The sequence below is a fragment of the Pseudopodoces humilis genome, chromosome 2 (genome assembly GCF_049639895.1).
Source record: "Pseudopodoces humilis isolate 2021_Gansu_Grassland_sample_001 chromosome 2, ASM4963989v1, whole genome shotgun sequence".
Lineage (NCBI taxonomy): Eukaryota > Metazoa > Chordata > Aves > Passeriformes > Paridae > Pseudopodoces > Pseudopodoces humilis.
Window position 1 is genome coordinate 18,516,225 of NC_142201.1, and position 23,122 is coordinate 18,539,346.

Here is a 23,122-nt window from a genome sequence, read left to right on the forward strand (position 1 = left end):
CTTTCACAGCTTTGTAGTGATTTCAGATTGAGCAGAGCTAAGTATCCTTAATAGAGATGCAAAAGTCTTACATGATTAATATTGCTGGATCCATAATATGGATAAGAAAACAGAAAGGGAATTTGTAGAAGTACTTTCCTACACCAAAACACTGGGCTAAAATGCACTCAACTTGTTTCAAAGGAATTATTTTGTGTTTCCACCTAAACTAACCAGGCAAAATTTTTAAATGTTCCTCCTAAATAAATGGAAAATAAATTAAATAAAAATCAGAAGTGCGACTCTAAACTGGGACACCCAAATTCCAGTCCCTTTCTGAAAGTCCTGGCACATGCCTATTAAGAGATCATCCAGAAGATCAGTGGCTAAACTGTGACTAGATTCCTCATTCTTGCTGTAACCCCACTCACCTATTAAAACCAACTCTTTTAATAAATCCAAGGAATTATACGTAAGCCACTTGCAATGGCTTTAAAATCTCCATCTAAAGGAAAACATGCATGTCCTCATTTTGCCCCGGGAAATGCCAGCTCACTGGTCTCCTTGTGGTTTCCTCCTCTGTAGCTCACTCTGAGTGGAAGTTGTGATTTAGAGTAAACAGGGCACATGTGGGAGAGAGGAGACCTCTGCTGAGAGTTTCACAGATCAACCCAAATTGCATTTTACAAAAGAGGGTAACCTCTGCAGAGTCACCTTAATAGTCTTTTCTGGAGGTGAGAATGTCCCATTTTACATCAGGTGAGAAAGAAAGAAATAAGAAAATATCTGTAGCAGAATGACAACATGGAGGAAAGATATCTAAGAAATCCAGATATGCTCACATGACAACTCATGTTCAGGTTCTTAGAAGGCAGAATAGGGCTTGCTAACATTTCCAGTTTATCAGTGGCATACAGAGAATGCATCTGCTGGTGGCTGTTATCAAATAAATTTTTATAATGACTTATTTTTTTTAGTATTTTACATCTGTCTACAGTTGTTCTCAAACATTTAAGAAAAAGATTAGGGCTGGTTGAGATGTTGGACCATAACTGAGAAAGAAACAGCTCTTCAAAAAGATCTGTATCTGATGCATCAGAAACAGTAGAATAATATTAACGACAGTTTTAGTCTCTCAACAGCTCTAACAGAATAAATTAGGCAACATAAAACAACATTTAAATTATTTAAACCCTGTAAACCTTAAGATGCACCATAACTAAAGAGACTATTGTGATTTATACCAGGGATATTAATCCTCTTTAAAATATAACAGTAAAAATGCATTTTAGAGAGGCTAATATAAGAAGAGAATACAGCTGAATTTTAGAGGATTAACTAAATATTCCTGATTTGTGTTCTAAAACAAATTAAATCAAAGTACCCAAGAGGTACTTTGCAGCTAACTACTGCAACTGATTTAAAAAGGAATGGTATTCATGAAAACAATCTTAGCCTGTCTCCTGAAAATGTCTAAATCTGCAGAAGAGCATTTGCAATTTCCATTTGCCTAAATTTGTAGTTATCCAAAATAACAGCTTCTCAGTCTTCCTGAAATGAAAGTGTAGCTCCACTGATTGAAAATTACATTGATAGGAACACTGCTCTATGTATATTATCTGGCTGTGTTCTCTTTGGTTTACATGGTTTTCACTCAGGTGTGTTCAGAAAGACTGTAAGTCTGTATTAATAAAAAAAAACTTTTAAAAAATCCCTGACACTCTCAATTACCTTAATTATCTTAAAGGTTTTTTCCAACCTAAATAATTCTAGAAAGAGTCAAAACATGGACAGTTATTGAGATGCTGAGGGATTTAAAACTGCACAAAAATAATATTGACTACCATTATCAAAAGGGTGTTGATTTCTAATCAAATAGGCAGCACCTTTCCCCAGCTCAGTTCCCTGCCCAGATCCTCTGCTCCAGGGCAGCGAGCTGTGTCCTGCTGGGAGAGAGTGCCACTGTGCACTGTGACATGGAGAAAAAGTCTTTTAGGTGGCTGCAATGGAGGGCAAGATCCCAGTTTGATTTATGACCTTTAAAGGTCCCTTCCAACACCAGCTGTTCTGTGAGTCTGATTCTATGAGTCTGTGATGTCCTGGGCTGTGCAAACCACAGCTTTTTCAACCTTCTTACTCTTAGGTTGTGTAGACTGCACTCTCAGGCCTAAAACACAACATGTTTTTGTACCAGGAAAGAAACAAAATACCCACCATTTTCCTAGCTAGCCTTGAGCTGGGTTCTCATCAGTGATGGATCAGTGCGCTCTGGATTCTTCTAGCAGAGCCCATCAGTTCTTTTACATGAACTTTGCACAGTGCAGCTTTTGGTGTCACACTGCTGAAAGCTCCTCAGGATACTATTTCCCTTGACTGCTCATTATGTGTCAGTCATATGCTTTTATAGCTCTTAAATTCTTCAATTAACAAGTCATGTCTACTATGCTTTTAAAAGCTATACTGCATGGGAAAATTTGCTTGTATTAATTAACTTATGCTTACCATTTAGACCAGGAAGAGTGAAGATTTTGTAACAGGAAATAGGAACTTTATTATGAAAATATCATTGTTAATTAACCTTCAAGAAAGAAACAGCTGTGGAAAGAAATCTCAGCCTGAAAAGCAGTCAATGATAAATACAGCTTATTTCAGCATCTGAATGGCTGACCTGAAGGGCACTCACACTACCTGCCTCCTTAGCACTGCTTTTACTTAGAGCTCTCAGCCACTGAAACCAACATCTTCCTTTTACACCAGGGGACTAAGCAAAAACACTCTCACCCATTTTGATACCATTTTTACTTGGGTCATATTTCAGATGCAACTTCATGACAATGAATTGTGTCTAAAAGACATGTGCAGTCATTCCTTCCAAAATTCAGATCTGGTTTTTTTCATGAAGGAGCTCATCAGGAGCTCTTTCAGCTCAGTTAACATCAAAATATTACAGTCTAAATAGAGCTTATGTAGATGGGTCTTCCCAAGTGACCCCAGATCAAGGAATAAAAGGATGCTAAATATGAATAACAGCACGATCCATGTCCTGATACAAGTGCACCAGCCTTACATGAATGCTTTCAGCTCTTACATAACATTAATGATTTCACGCTGCATGAAAGTACAGTTTACATCATTCCCCAGATCAGATTATTTACTCAGAAATCACTCTCTTTCTCTTATCCTTTTACAAGCTGTCCCTGTCTATTAGAAGGATCACACTGAGTGCCTCTATACCCCTAAATAAAACAAGGCCAAGCTTGATTATTGATTGTCCACACAGCATAATTTTTCCCTAAGCCCTTGGTTCCGGTATGGATTTCTCCAAACAGCTGCCTTCAAGACAGCCATGATCTGTAAGAGGCTGCTGCCTCACAGCATACATGTAAACCCTGTCTCAGTCACTTGGACTTGGTTTGAAACCATGTCATCTTTTATTTGGCAGGGTAGATATAGCTCTGAAAAACAGTGCAAGAACTCTAAACACGGTCTGTCTGTGTAAACACCAAACCTCAGGTCATTCCTGAGGGCAGCTCCTGATGAACGCTGCTGTATCACAGAGCCTTGGTACACACTGCTGTGCTTGCTTCACTTTTCTGTATGCTTACCTTTCTTTGTTAAAAGCTGATCTACATACTCATCTTCTTCCTATAGTGGGCAGGACACCGCAGTCTGGCACTTCTTTTCCCATACGATCTAGACTTCATTATGGGAAATGACTATTGTATTTTGTTGTAGTACAACGTGTATCCTCTGAACAGGAGGGTGGCAAAGATACCTTCTATTTAAAAACAAAACAAACCAGAACTATTCTGTTGGACATCAAGACACCCAGAGGAAATATAAATGCAAAACTTAAATTGCCTACCTACTTACACTAAAGAAAAGAACCTGAGACACATGGACAATTTTGGGGCATCAAGAAAGAGTCAGCATAGACTTTGTGAAGGAATTCCTGCCTCATACATTCCTGAACAAGACAGAAAGCACCCCAGTAGCACTCACCAGGCTTTCAACTGGCTCTGGGCCATCTCCAGTCATTGACTGTTCTTAGGGAAACTAAGCAACCACCGGATAAATCTCCACATGAACTGGGGAACAACCAACCAACCAACCAACCAATCAACCAACCAACCAACCAGCAAACAAACAGACAAACAACCCCCACCAAACTCATGAAACTGGTCAAAAGTATTAGAGTGAATGCACAGTTTTCACAATAAAATGTGGAGGTCATTCCAATAGGGGGTGGCAGTGATTCCTGCATCTGAGTGCATCTGAAACAGGGTCACCAATTCTGAGCCCAGTTTCAGAGCTGGGAGTCAGAGGCTAAGAGACCATGCTGGGAAGGTAGCACGATTTCCTTGAAACACTCCTATTTTCTACTCTCACTTTTCTGTTCGTGGTCATTGTTGGGGAACACTGGCAATACTCAGTACCTCTATTCTTGCAGTCTTGCATTAAGCTGACAGAGGTGAAAAGGAAATGTATGCAGATAAAAATAGTAACTCTACCAAACCTACAGTCAAAGAGAGAATAATGTGCTGATTGAAGCTTTGGGGAATACTGGCATCACCTACGTATTCAAATTATAAGCTTAAGATAAGGAATATAAAAATATTCCCTCATGAGCATCCACTGAAGCAACTGGGATGTTTTCTACTGGACCTCAGTTGGTTGTTCATTAAACAAAGTAGTCTGTGCAGGAGCATCTCTTTTACTGTGTCTATATCCCTATCAGTGGAAATCTGTCTCTGTTATACATACAGACAGCAAAGAGATAATATTTGTTTTACAATTACAAACATGTCATTTTAGTAGAGCTTCCTTCCCAGGCCCCAGGTTTTTATATTTCAAACATTTCAGATGTGATACCACTCTTTTGTAAGCTTATCTTCATAATTTGCTGTCTAATTTAGTGAAACTCATAGGAAAAGTTCCATTTATGAACAATACATTTAAAAAAGGTATTAGTAGAGGAGCCTCTGAACTACCTCTCGAGCACAATATTTTTTTTTTACCTTGCTGCATTATTCATGATTGTCAGCACTTTCAGAATTCAGAATTCATTCCTGTCTGTTAATGCATGTTAATGTTAGTGCTTTTTTGGATTATTCTGTACATCTGGGTGAATTGACAGGCAGCAGTATTTAGCATCTCTTACTATACTGGGTGCCAATTAATGCAACCAGTTATCTGATCTAAGCTCCTGGGGAAAAGCTATACTGGATCAAAAGCTACTTTTTAAAATTACTCCTTTTGACTTATTTTGCATATTATGATTAAAAGTCTCTTACCTGCTGAATTTTCCTAGAAGAAAAATACTCCTTTGCCCGAAAGAGACTGTACCTTAGCTTATGGCAACAATAAAAACCTCTGTATGTGGCTGTGGAAAAATAGAATTATATTAAAGAAGCAAACTTCAGTCTTGTAAAGGACCTGAGCAGGTTACTGTTCTCAAAGACCCCAGCCTTCTTTGAATAAAGCAGGGTGACACATCTACTTGGTTCAGTTTGCTGCTGGCACAGAGGGCCCTCCCTACCTCTCATCTCACTGCTATTCTGACTAGTGCAGTAATTTCTCTCAATATCTTCTCAATGGTAATACTGAAGGAGAGGAACTGCCCACGGGTATGGGCTTTTAAATTAATTTTATATTAATACAATTTCCCTTTTTAAAAGTAATTTATTTATTTCCTTTCAGCCTGATCTCCTGCCAAGTGATAAACCTAGATCCAGACAGTAGAGTAAGCCACAGTGATAATTTTGTACCCTGCAGAACTCTTTACAATGTTCACACAGGGTTAATATATACATGTTAATGAGCATTCAAATTTGTTCCCATAATTTATCAGAGGGAAGTGGCTACATTTATTAGGCATGCTCATCAGTGCATAACAACCACTTAATGTAACACAAAATATTCCCAGGAAAATTAGATGACCATAAAAATATCATTGACTTTAGTCACAGAAAATTTCAGGATCACTGCTTTGCCTTCCAGCTGTTCCCAGCCCTCTATGAATTACAAATTGACCTGAGAGAAGAGTAAATAATATTTACTGCACCATACATTAGTAATTAGCGCACAAAGAAAGACAGGGCAAAGTGGCAAGAAGGGAACAAACTTCCCAGTGCCTTTCATAGACCTAAATGAGCTAAAATGCACTTTCACCCTTTGGCAAACGCTCTGTCACCCCTGCTTCCCACACTAACACCAGAGGGGAGCAGCCCCAGGGATCAACCCCAGCAGAGCTGACAGCCACTGAAGGAGAAATCAATGTCCCCAGATCTGCAAAGATTCTAGGCAACCCTTGTTTTATTTGCCTGTAAGCACACTTCTGAAAGAAAGGTCAAACACTCTGGACACCTCTCCATGGACACACAAGCCAGGCTGCCAGAAAGCCGCTGTCTCTTAGGAATGGATTGTGATCCAAGAGTAAGGAGGAGAGCGATCTCTCCTACTGCTTACCCAGCTTGCTCAACTCAGAGGCTGCTAAAACCTCTCTGAGGCTGCCACACCAGATCTTAATAATTCAGAGAATTTTCATGAAACTGAGTATTTACTCAGAAGAGGGGGAAAATCTGAATATCTACATGACATAGAACACCTGCCTCACCTTCCAAATAATATTTTTGAAGATAGGCTGTGATTAATAACTCCAGTGTACACAGTGTGTTACTTTGATGGTGAAAGAGAAGGGCTGTTTTAAAGAGCTTGCTGCTGGGAGGAAAGAAAATAAAAGAAGGTAAAACTATATTTTACAATAATGGAGAGACTTAAAACTCACTTTCAGTCTGTAAATACAGATATCTGCTGCTGATTCACAATGAAAATAGGCAACTAACATACCAATTAGCCCACTTTCAGAATAAGAAACAAAATTCTAAGGCAATATTAGGATATATATTCAAATGCAGAAAAATGAAGGAACATGATGTTAAGGATCCCCTAGTGAATATAAAGTAGTCCTCAAACAAACGCAAAGAAAATTAACATGGCTCTTGCTTCAGTGCCCTCATGCATCTGTAGAGAGCAACCATGGAGTGACTGATTTAATTTATCTGGCAAAAGGTTTTACAGGCATGCTTTTTGAAGTTCTTGGATCTTATTTCTATAGCCCAGAGTATCTAAGATGAAAAGGAGAAATCAGTGTGCTGTTTTCTATGTACTGCACTGACTGAGCTCACCCTGCTCCTTCTTTGGGGCAAACTCCAGTGATTGCAGCAAAGCTATTACAGAACACACGAGGAAACAATTCAGGAACAACGTTTTACAATGAAACCCTGCACTATGCAAAAGTAGCTTTGATTCACTTAAGGGGGAAAACTAAGCACTGTGTGTATGAACAGTATGGTTGTTATTAGGATCTGATCTCTTCCAGTTCTTGAAATCAGGAGCTGTTCTCAGGAACAGCCCTGCTGGTTGTGCCCAGGAGGAAATGGATGGGAATGGAATGGGAACGGGGATGGAGGCTCCTGCCTCCAGCCTTGTGTTCGCAAGAACTTGGCCTCATAGAATGATTTGATCATCTGATCACTTTGGATTTTTGTGCATTAGTATTACAGGGTCAGGATGCAAAGGTATCAGTGCTACCTTTGAAAGGGACCCTGAGCAGAGATGCAGGGAAGAGGTGAACATGCTGAACAGGATGTTCAGGAGCTGAAAATTCCCGAAGAGGAATAATGCCCAACATACTTCATAGTCTCTCTCCTGGTTGGTTCTGGTTCTCCTCTCTTCTTGGCAGCAGCCTGAGAGAAGCATGTGATAGGGCTGGGGCAATTGGAATGGGGCAGTAGGAGGGAGGCAAGGATGCTGGTAGAGAGAATGTCCCTGACACCAATTATTTCATCCCAGATGAGAAAAAAACAACCCACCAAGGGATTTGGCATAGAGAAAGCAAAGCAGGTCTGCCTCCCTTTCTTAGCAATTTATTCAAAATATTTGGGGGTAGAATCAGACAAAGCTTCTCTTAGCCTCTTTTATTCAAACCATGGAAGACGGAAAAGGAAAGGGAAAGGGAAAGGGAAAGGGAAAGGGAAAGGGAAAGGGAAAGGGAAAGGGAAAGGGAAAGGGAAAGGGAAAGGGAAAGGGAAAGGGAAAGGGAAAGGGAAAGGGAAAGGGAAAGGGAAAGGGAAAGGGAAAGGGAAAGGGAAAGGGAAAGGGGAAGGGAAAGGGAAAGGGAAAGGGAAAGGGAAAGGGAAAGGGAAAGGGAAAGGGAAAGGGAAAGGGAAAGGGAAAGGGAAAGGGAAAGGAGGTCCCATGACCAGTGAGCAAATGCAGGCTGTTTTCTTGTGTGTCTGTGAAGTGTAGCTGTTTGACTTCAGGGTCTAAACTTAAGCTCCAATTTCAGTTTTCCCTGAGAGGGTTGCCTATTTTCTATTGAAACCAAAATAAAACCAGAAACACCAGGTTTTTGGTTACATGAAGATACTTGCAAGCTCTTTGTCCTCTATTAGGCCACTAATTTTCACCAGCTCTGTCTCTCATTTCTTTAGGCAACTACAGACAAAACTGCTCAGCAAGTTCAACAGTGGAAGAGAGAAGAAAATCCAACAACCTCACCACACATACCACTAGATCAAAAGCCACCAGCCCTCTCCCAAGCATTTCCCTCACCATAATGAAAGTTGTCACTGACAGGCTTACCTGGTCCTAAGAACTGTTCACACAAGAGGAAGCAGGCACTGTCAGTCTCTGTTACCGCTGAAGATGAATAGATCACGCGGACACAGGTCGAGGTGTGGTAAAAGAAAAAGCAGAGTTTATTTTTCCCCCCAGGATTTACAGGCTCCTGACCACGGCCAGGGATTGGATGGTCAGGATAACACTTTCCCACTGCACTGGCCATGAAAGATGCCCATCACAAGACGTGTAACAGAAAGAATGTACACATATCTATGTTTACAGTTACTGTCCTGGGAAAGTCCTTGGAAAACTATGTTAGCAAGCTCAGAAGCTGAGTTTTCAGGGCGACATCTCTCCATATTTATCAGGCAGAGGAACATCAAATTACTTAATCAGACATGCTGAACAGAGGTAATCAGCCCTAAGTCAGACAGCCCAGATACAATTTTAACACACAAAATGAGAAAAAAAATAATTACTTAGAAGGGTGTCTGGCCAGAGAACTTTCCTCCATTTTAGCTGCTTGCAGTTCCTGAGCAAGTTAGACACTTAGAGACATTATTTATTTCATACCCAAGTGTTATAAATAAGTTGAGAGCATTTGCTTCTGAATGCCCAATTTTAACATTTTAGCATTTGAAAACTTAGTAACAATTGTGTTCAAAACTAGTATGACAAAAGACTACGGAGACACACAGTACAGATATTATTTTTATTTAGGGGGGAAATTTCTAGGGAAAAATTCTGTTCCTGGTATAGCATTATAGCAAATTCTTAAATGGCCTTCATAGATTTGTGCCTCAGTCTAAAATTCTATATTTAACATTTCACTTTCCTGTGATTCTATTTGAGTATTAAATTTGATCTAAACTATAGACAAGCTAAATAAAAAACTGTATTGAAAGAAGTCATATAACTCAACCCTTATTTCAGGAATCCAAAATGGATGTTCACTTGTCTTTGATCACGTTGAATGATTTTCAGGTTTAAGGGAAGAGAAACAGCACTTGGGATTCCTACTTACCCTGAATTTACTTCACCACTGCTGGCTGTTAGCAGTCTTGCAAGACACTATCTTGCATAGAGCTCATCTTCTACTTCAAGGCATCAAAAGAAAGCTGTAATTCTTAATGGAAAAATAGGTTTTGAGATTTACTGGAGGCTGAAGGATCACTCTTTGGGATATAACATGCCCTGTTGCTATCCAAGAGCAATGGAAATGCAGTCATCAAAGTTGCTGAAATCATCTTAAGTTATAGGAATGTAACAAATTGGTATCTGTGGCATTACCTTGCTAAATCACAGCTACCCATCAATCCAATGCTCACTAGTATTTTCAGGTGCCTCAAATCACTCCAAAAACACTGTAGAAAGCCTGGCTGCTACAGGGATTATAATTTTAAGCCTCGTTGTCTCCATGTGTCTCCATTAATTTCTTTTTTACTTGATGGTTCAATGTTTTTGCCATTGATACGCCTGCCAGAGAATCTTGGGCTCAGTGGTTTTCATATGGCAGCAAGTTCTACATATGGTAGAACTCTGCCAGTGATAAATATGAGAGTACCTTTGTATGTTTCAGATTTTTTGTATTTTAGGTGCATCAACTCCTTAAACACACCACCTCATCACCTTTTTCTGTACCCTAATTTCACATACCTTTCATAAACTTCTTCAACTCTTCTGTGAAACAAGGTGTCCCTGTCTATATTAATATTCCTATGAAAAGCTTTAATTACTTCTAATCATTTCTGTAAAGAGTCCATAAGCAGGAAAAATATTACAAAAGACAGTGAAACAGGGGAAATATTTTTATATGCATATCAGAAATTTGCATGTACATGTTTCTGTGAGCATATGTGTACAGGCAGAATAGCTGAAGCATTAGCACTTCAGGGGTATGACACCACAAGACTGCACAGAACATCTGAATCATAGGATTATCATATTAAATATTATTGCTTCTAAAAATTCAGCTCTGTAGATAGGTGAGTATTTTATGTCAGTGCATATATGTACTTATGCACTCCCACCCATATGCCCACACATTATGCCTTAAGAAACCTTATGTGTAATAAAGTATGCTACATCTACAATGTAGGATTAATTTTATTATTGCTTATATTCTCAATAGACATCCAGTCACACTTGGACCATCACTGCAGATAAAGAGGACTTTGGTGAATTTTTTAAAGGCCCTTTCCATCCCTAAGCATTAGGGATTTTTTTTCATTTTTAAACTACCATCATACCGTCATACCCTTTTGTTGACATATTCCATCTATCATTCCACTGCCAGTTTACCTAGCTTTGTGAGGTCCCGTTGTTAGGTGTTCTTCACACTCTATTGCACTTCAGGTGAGCTTCACCACCATTTGAAATGTTTTTGACAGCATTCATAGTGCAGCTCTGCAGTCATCACGTGGCTGGCCTTTCGCCAGCATGGTACCTTGGTATTTACCTATAGTCCTTGCTTTTCTATGGCTTGCTGTTCCCTAATCATAATTTCCTCACCTCATGATATCTAATTTCAGTAACAGGCCCCACTTCAGGAATTTTGACAGAAGTAGTTTTTAAAAGTCCAAATAAATTGTTTCAGATTATTCTACTCTAAATACAGCATTTACAATAAAGTGTCAGTAGATTGCAAACACTTTCTTTTACAGCATCAATGTTGATTTGTATTACATCTCTTCCTGTTCCTATTGCCTTCTTATAACTTTCCTTTAATTACTGTTTCATCCTCTTACTCAATAGTGACCCTACACAAACTTGTTTATCATTTCCATAGTTGCCAGAGTCTTTGTTAGAAGTAAGACTGAAATTTGCTACCCTAAGGTCTGCTTCTAAAATAACACTGTGCATTTTCTTAACAGCACAACAATTTTGTTCTTGTGTTTCCACAGAATATTTGGTGGAACAGCAGCCAAGTTCTCTTTTAAATAAGTTGCTGCTTAATTGTACCAGCTTGTTCTAACATTTCTTCTTTTGACACCTTGGTCTCACAAGGCTTCAGCTTTATTAGCTGGAAAACAGCTATTAGCAATATTTTCTGCATTCCAAATGAACACAAGAAAATATTTATTTTTAATATATATGTATATATATAGATACACACATACATACATATATACACATACATACATACATACATATATACATATATACATATATATATGTGTGTGTGTATGTGTGTGTGTGTGTGAAATACATTTAATCTACCTCCTTAACAACTTTAAAGGAACATAAGTATTCCTGGGAAAGAGGGAAAAGAGAAATCTAGATTGAAATCCCTGATCCATGCCCTTGAGCCAAAGACTAGATGATCCCAAAATATGCAAATCAAAGTGTATTTGGATTTTGGCAATATCAAGCAACAAAATTACCAAAATTTAATTATCATCATTGAAGAACACTGTTTGTAGGCAAAGCCTTTCTAATTTTATAAATTTCTATATACTATACATTGATATACTATAAACAGATTGATCAAGTGTTTTACTAAAATTATGTAACGGTTAAGCCAGAGGTTTTCAGGACAACTGTGAATTTAGGAGTCTAGATTTCATCAAAATTCCCACTTTAACTGAAACCTCCCCATCTGCAATTATCATTCCTCTCACTGGAATCTGGAGTAGCTGAGGAAGCAAACAAAGCCACAAGGAAGAATTGGTGCCACCGCTGCTTGTGAGTGACTGACTTTTTTCTTGGACACTTCCATGAAAGGAGAACACCTGCCTGTTGTTTTGAAAACAAGCTGTCCTGGCTTCTCTGAGAGCTTTCTCCAGGAGGGGCTCATGGGTTTGAAGGCATCTCTAGTCAGCCCAAAATAACTCTGCCTGGAGGGAAGCAGATCTAAAGCTCTTTAGGTCTCTGTTGCTACCTAGACAGCTCTTGTTTTCGCCTTTACAGGTTCTGTTCTATGGTGCTAATTTTCCTCACACATTGTAGAAAGAGCAGATCCACCTCCTTAAAGAAAGTCTTACTAGGTGAAAGAACACCTTGCAAATCCTCCTTATGACTGCAGACTGAACTATTTATTACTGTTTAAGCATATAGATTACATCCAACTATGTATCTTTAGCTCTCTCCCCTCGCTCCTGCAAAGTCCTGGCAAGTTCCCACACTAAACCTGCCAATGATTTTTTTCAGGCAATAACACTTTCGCTAACTTGGAATTTGATGTCTATTTCCCCCCCTTTCTTCACCTTACATTAGCACTGTTGCTAACTTGGGAGACTGTATATCTAATAAAGTTTTGTAAACTTCCAGTGCAGCTGCCAACTAGAGATTTGTTTCATGTCCACAGGTGAGTGGCTGCAGCTGATGAAGGATATAAGCATGAGGAAGAAGGGTCAGCCCAAAGTACTAAGGAGGATTTCTGCAATCAGAGGAGTAGAGGGAGCTGGTGTCCTGCATAGAGAAGGACAAGCAAGAGTTTCTCTAGAGGCAGTGGAACAAGAAATGAAACCCTTTGGCTCAGGACTAGCCTAGAAATGAGTCAAGAAGTTTGATCTGGGTGGACTGCACCTCTTGTTGGAAGATTAAAAATAGCAAGAAACCTGCAATTTCTTACTTAGTCAGGCTTTCTGTGGGAAGCAGGACTCAAAAAAAACTAGGAAATACAAGACTCAGTCCTGCCCCTCTATTGAACTCTTAGTTCCTATTGACAGATGTTTTGGTTTTCAGGGAATGGCAATTTGGTCACTCGTTTCTCTGTGCCCTCTTTCTTTGAAACTTTAAACAAAAATGAGCAAAACTTCATTAAAAAAGTCAATTAATCAAAGAAAGGCAGAGGAATAGCTCCATTAAACTGTGCAAGACTTAGGACAGGTGTGTTTGCATGAATATTCTCAGCAAACTCTCCTGCTAACTCAGTCTGACAACCCCTGTTTACTCAAAAGCAAAGTTATAAGCCACTAGATAAACTAATCAAAGGACTTGCTCTACAGATTTGTCATATATTGTTCATGAAGTTGGACACTTATGCTATTCCCTTGAGTCATTTCATACCAAAATGGAGCTCTAGCCTAGCATTTCATTAGATTCATAAGCAGTATGGGCTGAAATAAATGAATAAAGGCAGAAAAGTATTGAATTTTTTTGCAGGCAGCTTTCCAATTGGAATGTTTTCCATTTCTGTTCAGAATTCAAATGTTGCTTGTGTTTTACCAATGTGAAATGTGAATCTATACATATTTCAATTCATTTAATGGAGCTGTGATTCTAGAAAGTTGCCTAGATACATAAGATGACTTAAGGTAATAGAAGGAAAGTGTCATAGTCACTCTTAATTTCACAGAGCAGCTACAGCAGCAGGAATTGCAGTTACCAGCAAATAACATAGTGGCCTGAAGGTGAACATATGGTATTTGTCATACTGCTCAGCTGTAACACTTGCCAATATGGCCATAGGAGGGAAAAAACCCCAAACCAAAACAAAAGAAACCATGTCAGTGGAGTATATTACTAATTTGATGTAAGTAAACCATGTTATCAAAGACTGGAAGCTAAATAAAAGATGAGAGTAGAAAATTCTGAAACATTTAAAATGAAAACAGTATCTCCTTTTATTGCAGGGGGGCATGTGATTGCTCATGGTAGGAAATTGAAATAATTGAAATTTAGAAAGTTTAATTATACCCCAGTGGAGCAAATAAGAATTTTTATCTCATTGTACTCATGTGAAGGATGGTGTGGGCGAGCATATGGATCTTAGAGATGATTAAATTAGTGATGAATTTACTGCAAAAAGAGAAAAAAACAGACATATAAATAAAAGTTGGAAACAAAAAATGTCTTTTCTTTTATAGATATGACTAAAAATAGAACATACACAAAATTTGATATTTTAGATAAACATAGCAAGGCTCATATTTAATGCAAATTCCCTTATGTTTTAGCAAAACTTGCACCTGATTGGATAAGGATGGCGGATCTTGCTTCTCTGCTAATTAAATCTATGACTAACAGATGGGTGGTTATGTTTGAAGTATCACTTTTCACTCACTGTGAGACTTCTGATGGGTCAGCCACTCTCTGATCTTGGAGGGTGATAACACAGGTATGATGGCTGGGCACTGGAACAGGCTCCCCAGCAAGGTGGTCTCAGCACCAGCCTGGCAGAGCTCAGAAAGAGCTTGGACAGTGCTCTAAGAGGCAAGTGTGACTCTCGACATTGTCCTGTGCAGGGCCAGGACTTGATGATCTTTGTGGGTCCCTTCCAACTCAGCACACTCTATGACTGTGACAATAACACTCCTTTCTTGTAGGGATAGAATCTACCTTTTCAGAACACATAGAAGCTACTGAAGCAGAGACATTTTAGAAGATGTGCCAAAAATTAGGGTCCAAAAGTCTTATGTGGGCTGGTAAACAAAGGAACAAGTTTTCCAAAGTTCTCAAGTGGCAATAATTTCCCTTCAAGAGACAGCTGATGAGGGCTCATCACTGTCAGAAAGAGGTTACTTACTTAAGCATGTATGTTGGAAAGTTTCCCTCAAGTGCATAGGATTGCAAAAATGAAAATGTCTTGCTTAAATCAAAGTCAGGGTGAAAATAACTCTGACTGAAATGATGGTTAACTGATATATCTATGTAATTTATATAATTTGCAGCCACAAGACCTAACTGAGGCTAAGGGCTAAGTATAATGTTATATAAGTAATAAGTAATATATAAGTATAATGCTGCACATGCAAAGTTGTCTTGGTTTAAAAACACTTATTGGTTATCACAGGATGATGGTATAATTCAGGCTGGGAGGTACCTTGGGAGATTTCCAGTCCACCTCCTGGCCCAAAGCAGGGCCAGTGCTGGAGCCAGAGCAGGCTGTTTGTGGCTTGGACCAGCTGGGGCTTGAAACCCTCTGAGGATGGAGACAGCACAGATACTCAGGGTAACCTGCTCCACTGCCTCCCTCATAGGAAGGCAGTTTCTGTTTATCCACAGCCTGAAACTCTCATTTCAACTTATACCTGATGCCTCTTGTCCTCCCACCCTGCACTGCAGTGAGGAACCTCACTCCATCTCTCCTGCTTGTAGGTACTGTGAGGTGTCTCTCAGGTGCCCACAAAGCCCTCCTCAGTTCTTGTGGTTGTAAAAGCCAAATCTATTGCTGACAACAGTTATGCGGACAGCTAAAGCCCCTTCCCCAAAGTGCCAGAACCCAGGAGAAAAGCACCAGGAGCTCTTCTGGCCTTGGCAGAGGTGTCTGTGCATCCCAGGACCTGCCCAAGCCCCCACTAGCAGGCCAGGCCAGGAGACAGGGGCCTCTATCCCTGTGGAAGGGGATCTCCCTCTGCTGTGCCTCAGTGCTTCCTCCTGGTGCTGCCGTGGGTCTGGGATGTCTCCCCAGGCAGCTTTCTGTCCCCACCTGCTGCGGGCACTCACGCTCCTTGCAGGCCTCTGCATGGAGGCACAGCCCCCTGCCTTTTCCAGGAGTTGGAAACCTCCAATCTTCCCTGCCATGGGAGACCCCATGTGCCCCACAGCACCCACCTAGACCCTCCTCTCTGCTCGGGCCTTGGGAGGGGCCCCTCAGCTTCTCCTTGTGAGATCTTACACAAAGCCTCCAGTTCAGCACTGAAAGAACATAAACAACCAGGCTTCATTCTACACGGTCATTCATTATGATCTTATATTCTTAAACCGTAAAATTGGTCATAGTCAGGTAATCTCTCTCCCTTCTCCAGTGTGGGCTGGATCCTGAAGGTAGAGTTATTAAGGTCTGGTGGGAAAAACTGTCTGAAATAGTCCAAGAGATCCAGCTTTTATCTGCTTATGTTGACCTTTGGGCAAGAGGAATAACATTTTAGCCCTGTGTTAGGACAAGTTCTCAGCTGGTGTTGACTGGCAGGACTCCAGTAAGAGTCCCTATCCCTGAGGGTATTTAAAAGACACGGATGTGTTTAAAAGACATAGATGTGGCACTTAAGGACAAGGTTTAGTGGTGAACTTGGCATTGCTGGGTTAGCTGTTGGACTCAGTGACCTTAAGAGGTCTTCTCCAACCAAAATGTTTCTATGATTCTATTTCTTCAACTCCTCCTGGGATCAGACCTCCTGCTCTCCTCCTCCTCCCAGGGATGGGCACAGCCATCACCCTTGTCACCACTACCCCTGGGGATATGTCGGAGGCAATGGGCATCTGGGCTGTGGCCAGAGCATCCCCTGTCCTTCAGTATGGCTCTTCTCCCTGGCAGCCTCACAGCACAATTTGCTCAGCCAGTCCCACCCCTGCAGCTGAGTTTTAAACTGGTTTGGCTAAACCCTGGTAATTTTGGGTATGAACTCTAGTAAACTGGTTTAAATTCAGCCTGCAGTGACTCAGCTGGCATTCATAAACACTAGTGTAACAGAAAACTAATTTTAAATCCGTCATCGTGTGTACAGTTGCATCAGTATAAGCTGAGCTGCTTCCAGGCAGAGTTGAGCTAAGCTGGCTCTGCTTGGCTGCAGCAGAGCCTAAGTCTGGAAAAGCTGATGTACAGACACAAGTAAGACCGTCAGTTATAATTATAAAGTACTTGAGCTCGGGTATCTTTGTGCTGCAGGGTATAAATTGATCACCCACTGCCACACCAAACAAGCCTTTCTTCATGTGCTTTTGGGGGAGATAATGAATGCTTCCCTCCAAAACACCTGGTGCCATCCAGGCTTGGTGCCTGCTGTCCGCGTGGGAAGGCTTGTGAGCTGGACAGAACCTACCCCCTTCCATAAAATAATTGCAATTCTCAAGAAAAACACGGTGATGTTATCATTAAATTGGGACCAAATCCAAGGTAATAGAGAGCATGGAACAAGCGGTCCCCTTCCACCGGATCAGATGCCTTTCTTGGCATTAATTGGGAGTGCGTCAGCAGGGGAGGTAATTCTGTTAGCTAAATGAATAACGTTACTGAAGTTTCTCAGGTTGTCTGTGCCAAATCTGTGTTTAATCGGCCTAACTTGGAAAGGCTATAAAGGATCATTTTATTAATCTCTAAGGTCAGGATTTTAGCAAGGATTTTGAATTATTAAAGAAACTGGATGATAATTGGGGTAGGAGGTAGAATCACACTCACCTTTGAAATCACAGCATCAGCAAAACTTTCTTGAGACCTATTACTGGATTCAAAGGAACTGAAACATGCATTTAGACAGGAGAATTGCATTTTCTGTTGAATTATTTAAAGTACAGCAGTAAGATCCATGTGGATCCAGCATGTTTTAGCATTTGCTGAATTCAGTTGTCCATGCTACTTTCATTGCTTAAGAGACACGGGTACAGCGCTGTAACCAGAGATTCAACATTTCCTGACTTGCATTAAATGGAAATTGTTAAACATGAAGCCATACCAACTTGTACAATTGTACTGAGCTATAAAACATGACTTTGAGAATTTGGCCTGAGAACACCTCAGGGATGCAGGCAGAGAAGAGAAGGTGGATGAGCTCTCCTGCTGAGACTGCCTCTTGGCAGCATGAGTGACGTCCTTTCTGCATTACCATGAGCTTCCTTCTCCTCATGAGATCTGTCTATCCTGTGTATGGTTCCTCTGGACAGGAGGCAAGCTACATGACTTCTTGACCTTTTTTCACTAGCTGCCAGCCTCATTTCTTTAGTCCCTTTTGTCCCTTTTGTAAGCTGCATGATTAACAAAGAGTTTACTACAGGCAGTGTCCATCCTGAAAAATGTAAACACTATGAGTTTCATTCCCTTTCCATTTCTCTAAGGATCTGAACCCCAAACAGGTGGAGAGATACGGATCATACACCACAGATGCAACAGAATAAAAGATACAGAATAACAGATAAAAGGAAGCAACATCCCCTGAAGATCTGATCTAGTGTTCAGGCTGGTTGAGATAAAATTTCTATGGTTTAAAGTAGATTTTAGTGCCACATTATTGTTGTGACCTCAGTTCTACAGCATGGAGATATAAGTTGTTCTAGTTCACCTTGTTAATGGGAAGTGACATTTGCTGCAGCTCTGCTTGCAGCAACAATGCAGCTATGGCTGACAGGAATTCTCACTGCATAATAACCCAGGCAGTGTAACAATGTAAAACACTGTAACATCAATCACCTAATGTCATTAAAATCCAGGATCATTTGAGTAGATCAAAGGGATAATGTCTGAAGTGTTGTCAGATTTCTTTCCTTCCCTTGTCTCCACATGCCTGTAGCTGTAATTGCAATTCAGTTGTATGAGAGGGAAAAAATTACATTCCTGTAGTGCTTGCTGACCTAATACCAGCGTTATCTCATTGGATGTGAAACCGTGCATCCAGACTTCATTTTCTTTTAATAAGAATGAAACACTTGCTATGTACTTTCTTCTACTCAAGACTTAAATTGTACAGAAGGGATATATATCTCCTAATAAACTCTTTTTTCATTTTTCCACTGCCTTTACTTTCTCAGTATCAACCTTTGAAAAGCACTTTAATAGTTCTTTGAATGAGAATATTCTATTTTTTCCATTGCCTGAGCTTTTTCCTTCTTATAAATCAAGATGCTTGGAAAGGCAATATGCTTTCAGATTATTAGAAAATAGTTACATTATTGTTTTTGAAAAGGCCAGCAGCAACAAGATGTTATTAAATTATTTTCTGAATATATTTAATATTCAATTAAAAGGCAGGAGATATGGTTCAAATCAAATATAAGGAGGGGTAGACTCCTTTGGGAAATGCCATCTCCCAAGACTTTTAGCCATAAGGGCAATAAGCCATTGGAATATGATTCCAGAAGACATAAGCAGCATTTTAAAAGTCTGGAGACTCTAAATCTAGATTGGAAACAAAACCCTAGCCACTCACTTTGGCAGGGATAGGATTTCACTCTGAATACTTTCTGAACACAATATCAAACAGAGGTGCTCGGACTTGCCATGGTTTTCATGAAAAGACTGGGGGGTATTTTAGTGACTGTTTTGTGTAGGTTGGAGTTGATGTTCTGAGTGGATGAAATAGCACTTTTAAAACTGCTGAAGAATTCCACAAGTATTAAATTTAAGCTTCTAAAATATGTGTATTTTCTCTCTGGGAGTACATGGTGCTTTGCAGCTATTGATAAACTAAGTTTTAGCAGTCCTTTGAGATGAGTAACCATGTGCTTCCTACAGATGCACAAATTGAGGCACACAACTTTGAAGTAATTTTCCAAGAGTCACAGAAAAAAATGAAAATATCATTTTGCTGCGATTCCTCTGCACCACTTCCAGCCTGACCAGACACTTGACTGTCAGCAGTGATACCTACCTTTCTGTCTACTGGTGAGATACATGAGATACACCCCTGTGACATACAAAAAAAAAATAGTTACAACAGGATGTGGGAAAAGGGATGCCATGCTTTGACCAACATGCATTCCTCTGCCCACTGTTCTCCAGGTTACTAGGCCAGATAATGGAAAAAGGGAAAAAATCACATTAAAAAAAATTGCTTTGAAAAGCAGAGGCTAAGTGAGAACAGGCTAGAAAGGACAATGTTTGACAATAGTCTTGAAACAAGATTTCCTACTTCTAGCAAGGCAGTAATGTAATTATGTGAGGAACACTGACATGATGTTGTCATGTCAGTGACATGACCATTTTTGATCCCACAGACATGACAGAAAAGCAGAAATAGAAAGCACTTAGATGAAAAATCTGTAGAAATGATTTTGTTGATTTGTCTCTGATGATTTCTGGTCACTAATATTTTAAAACAGCAAAAGCAAAAAGACATGTTTAGCTTTATGCAGGTATAATTGGTCTTAATTGCTTTTGATTTTATTCATCAGCACTTATACTTCCTAGTGATACACTTGACCTGAAGTTCAGTGTCCATAAACAGGGTTTACTCAGCAGCTGACATGTATCACCTCCTTGCTAAGAAATTACAGGTTGGAATAATATCCTGAGCTGTTCATCTTTATGATGTCCCTGACCATGGCTCTGAAAGGTTTTAAAAATTCATTTACAACTCAGGAATGAGTCACTACAGTCCTTCATTATATATGGAGAAAAACGTCTAATGACTTCCACTGGGATGATACTGTGTTCCAGTAGAAGGACTGTAAAATCTATTTCTGCTTATGACACTTCTGTTTTTTAACTCCTTCTTCTGACTTTCTTGCCTTTGAGAACATAAAAATTCCTAAGAGGCACTTAAGCATTTTTTGTATCCATAGCAGCCAAAGGAAACCCGTTTAAAACACTTTTCCCAAACGCTTTATGGGAAAAGAAATTTTCAAGCTGTAGAGAAAAAAACCCACCTAAAATAAGCTACAAAAGAAAGCCAGTTTATTAAAACAAAAGACCATCAAGCAAACATTTCTGCTGAAATCATATAATAAACATCCACAAATCTTAAGCTTCTTGTTTGCGGGTGTACATGGGTATGCCAATATTAAACTGATCACCACGTATGTTTATACATTCAGCAGTACTGGTGGAGATATCTATTTCTTATATAGAAATAGTTATTTTAATCTTTTATTTTAAGAGTGGTGTAAATTACTGTTGGATATATACTAGTTAAATATAAATAAATCAAAATATACCCATGGTAACTGTCAGTAACTATCAACTCAGTTATCCGTATTTGATTCAGCATCCTGGTACTTTTACTTACATCATTTCAAAAATGCAAGCATGTCTTTTCAATGGTTCCATAGTTTTCTTTTAGTTACTTTGCCTACAAACTCGTTTTTAACATGAATAAATGGCTGCTTTGAATAAGGAATGAAAGGAATAAGGTATGTATTTCTTGTTCAGGATAACTGCTTTCATTTCAGCATGTATTCAGTTATTATTTAGTATGTATTTCGTCATGCAACAAATCTGGCTTCACCTCTCAGATTTCCTCCATGACTGTTTCTGTGCCACAGTTCTCTGTCCTGGTCTCTGGTTTGTACATGGTAAGCACTTCAAGGAGGGAAGTTTTTTATGGCTGATGAAGTGATAGCTGGTGTTTTGATGGCCTGTAAGGGCTCATTTGGTAAATTAAAAATCTGGTATAATGCTCTTGTGAATTTGCTAGTTGCTGCAGTTAAGGATGCCAGTCACTCACAACAAATTTTACATGAAAAAGGACTATTAAAACTTGCCCGTGTACATGTTTCAGGCTAAAACTTATGCAGGTATTTCCAATTACTCCCCATGTGACAGGAATGAAGGAAATTCCGATTCATTTTTAGGTGAGGAAGAACAATGCATTATCTGGAAAGTGGTTCTTGTTAATTAGTAATTGTATAGGTGGCTATGTGCACAAAAGACTAAGAGGCAGAGGAGACAGTTCTGTTATTTCAAATTTTGACATTGGAAGAAAAGTACTGTATTTGAAAGAATGGATGAACAGATTGCTCACAAATTGGAAGCATGCTTCCAGGGACTAGAATCACACATGTGCTTAAAACAGAGAATAAGGCTATGATCTCTACATAAAGCTTTTTGTCCTTTGTGTAGGGCAGAGCAGTGAAGACTCAGGCCAAGTGCATGTAATTTATTACTAATTCTCAAATAAAAAATCTGATGTTCAGGCAATCACAAGCAGAGGGAATAGCCTGAGCTACTTAATAATAGTGGTTGTAGAAAACATGTATTTTTTCTACATTTAGCAAGGGGAGGAATAAATTAAATCAATTCAAAAAGGAATTAGACAGTATTTTGTATGAATTATTCAAGCAAATTGCCTAAGCCTTGTTATGTGTTAATGGAGCTTTAAGTTTATGGGCATCTAAAAGTAGTCAGACAATGCAGGAAAGCTAATCAGAGAGATAAAACCTTGTTTGAGCTGTATGCTTCCATAGGTGACACATAGCTCTCCTAGAAACAAGGGAGGATGATGCAGTATGAGGGTGCTGGTGCGGCTGGAAACGAAATAAATGTGCCTGCTCCCCTAGAGAGCCATGATGGGATAATGGGACTATTGTTACTGACTGTGTGTCCTCAATGCTGCTGCAGCTCCTTTTAAAGCAAGGGGAAATCTATAAAACAACTGTGTTCATTTCACTAGAAGGATAGGTCTAATTCTGAGCCTCTGACAGCTGTCTCAGAAGACCCTTTGATTTATTCTGGGACAAACTAAGGAACTTCACTTGGCTTCTATCCAGCTTCACTTCTGTTTATCCTTGAATATTTTGTTACTAGTAAGTGCATCAAGCTCCAGCTGAATCAAATAAGAAACTTCAACTACCTGCTGCCACAACAGCTATATCTGTTTGTGCCATGGTGCAGACAAGAGTGGGGACAGAGCAATTTCAGCTGAAGGATTTGGTTATTTAACAACCTCACAGAACTGGCAAATTACTGAAGTGCTGAAACAGCTTGCCCTTTCAAGGAGCCTTTCTGCCACAGGCAACCCTCACAATTGCACATTTCTTTCATTTCCACATGATCTCACTAACATTTGGTTCCTTTTTGTCTCTTTTCTCTCTCCAAAAACAAAGCAAAACAAACTAGAAAAAAGCCTTTAAGCCTTGAAAAGGACAGTAAACTAAGGTTGCTTGAAAGTTGTTATGTACATAGTTGCTGATGGCATATGGAAGGTTC

The 23,122-nt window shown here is 39.6% G+C and overlaps 1 protein-coding gene across 1 annotated transcript in view; it reads right to left on the reverse strand.

The window, feature by feature from the left end:
• The window catches only part of FRMPD4 (FERM and PDZ domain containing 4), a 370,395-nt gene extending 361,722 nt beyond the window's left edge, over window positions 1-8,673 (reverse strand). Inside the window, exons 1-2 of the mRNA XM_088051869.1 lie at window positions 8,626-8,673; window positions 5,274-5,362 (exon numbers count right to left, since the gene is read on the reverse strand). The gene's annotated coding sequence lies outside the window, so the exon portion shown is untranslated. The remainder of the gene's footprint in view (window positions 1-5,273; window positions 5,363-8,625) is intronic.
• Between the last annotated feature and the right edge of the window lie 14,449 nt (window positions 8,674-23,122).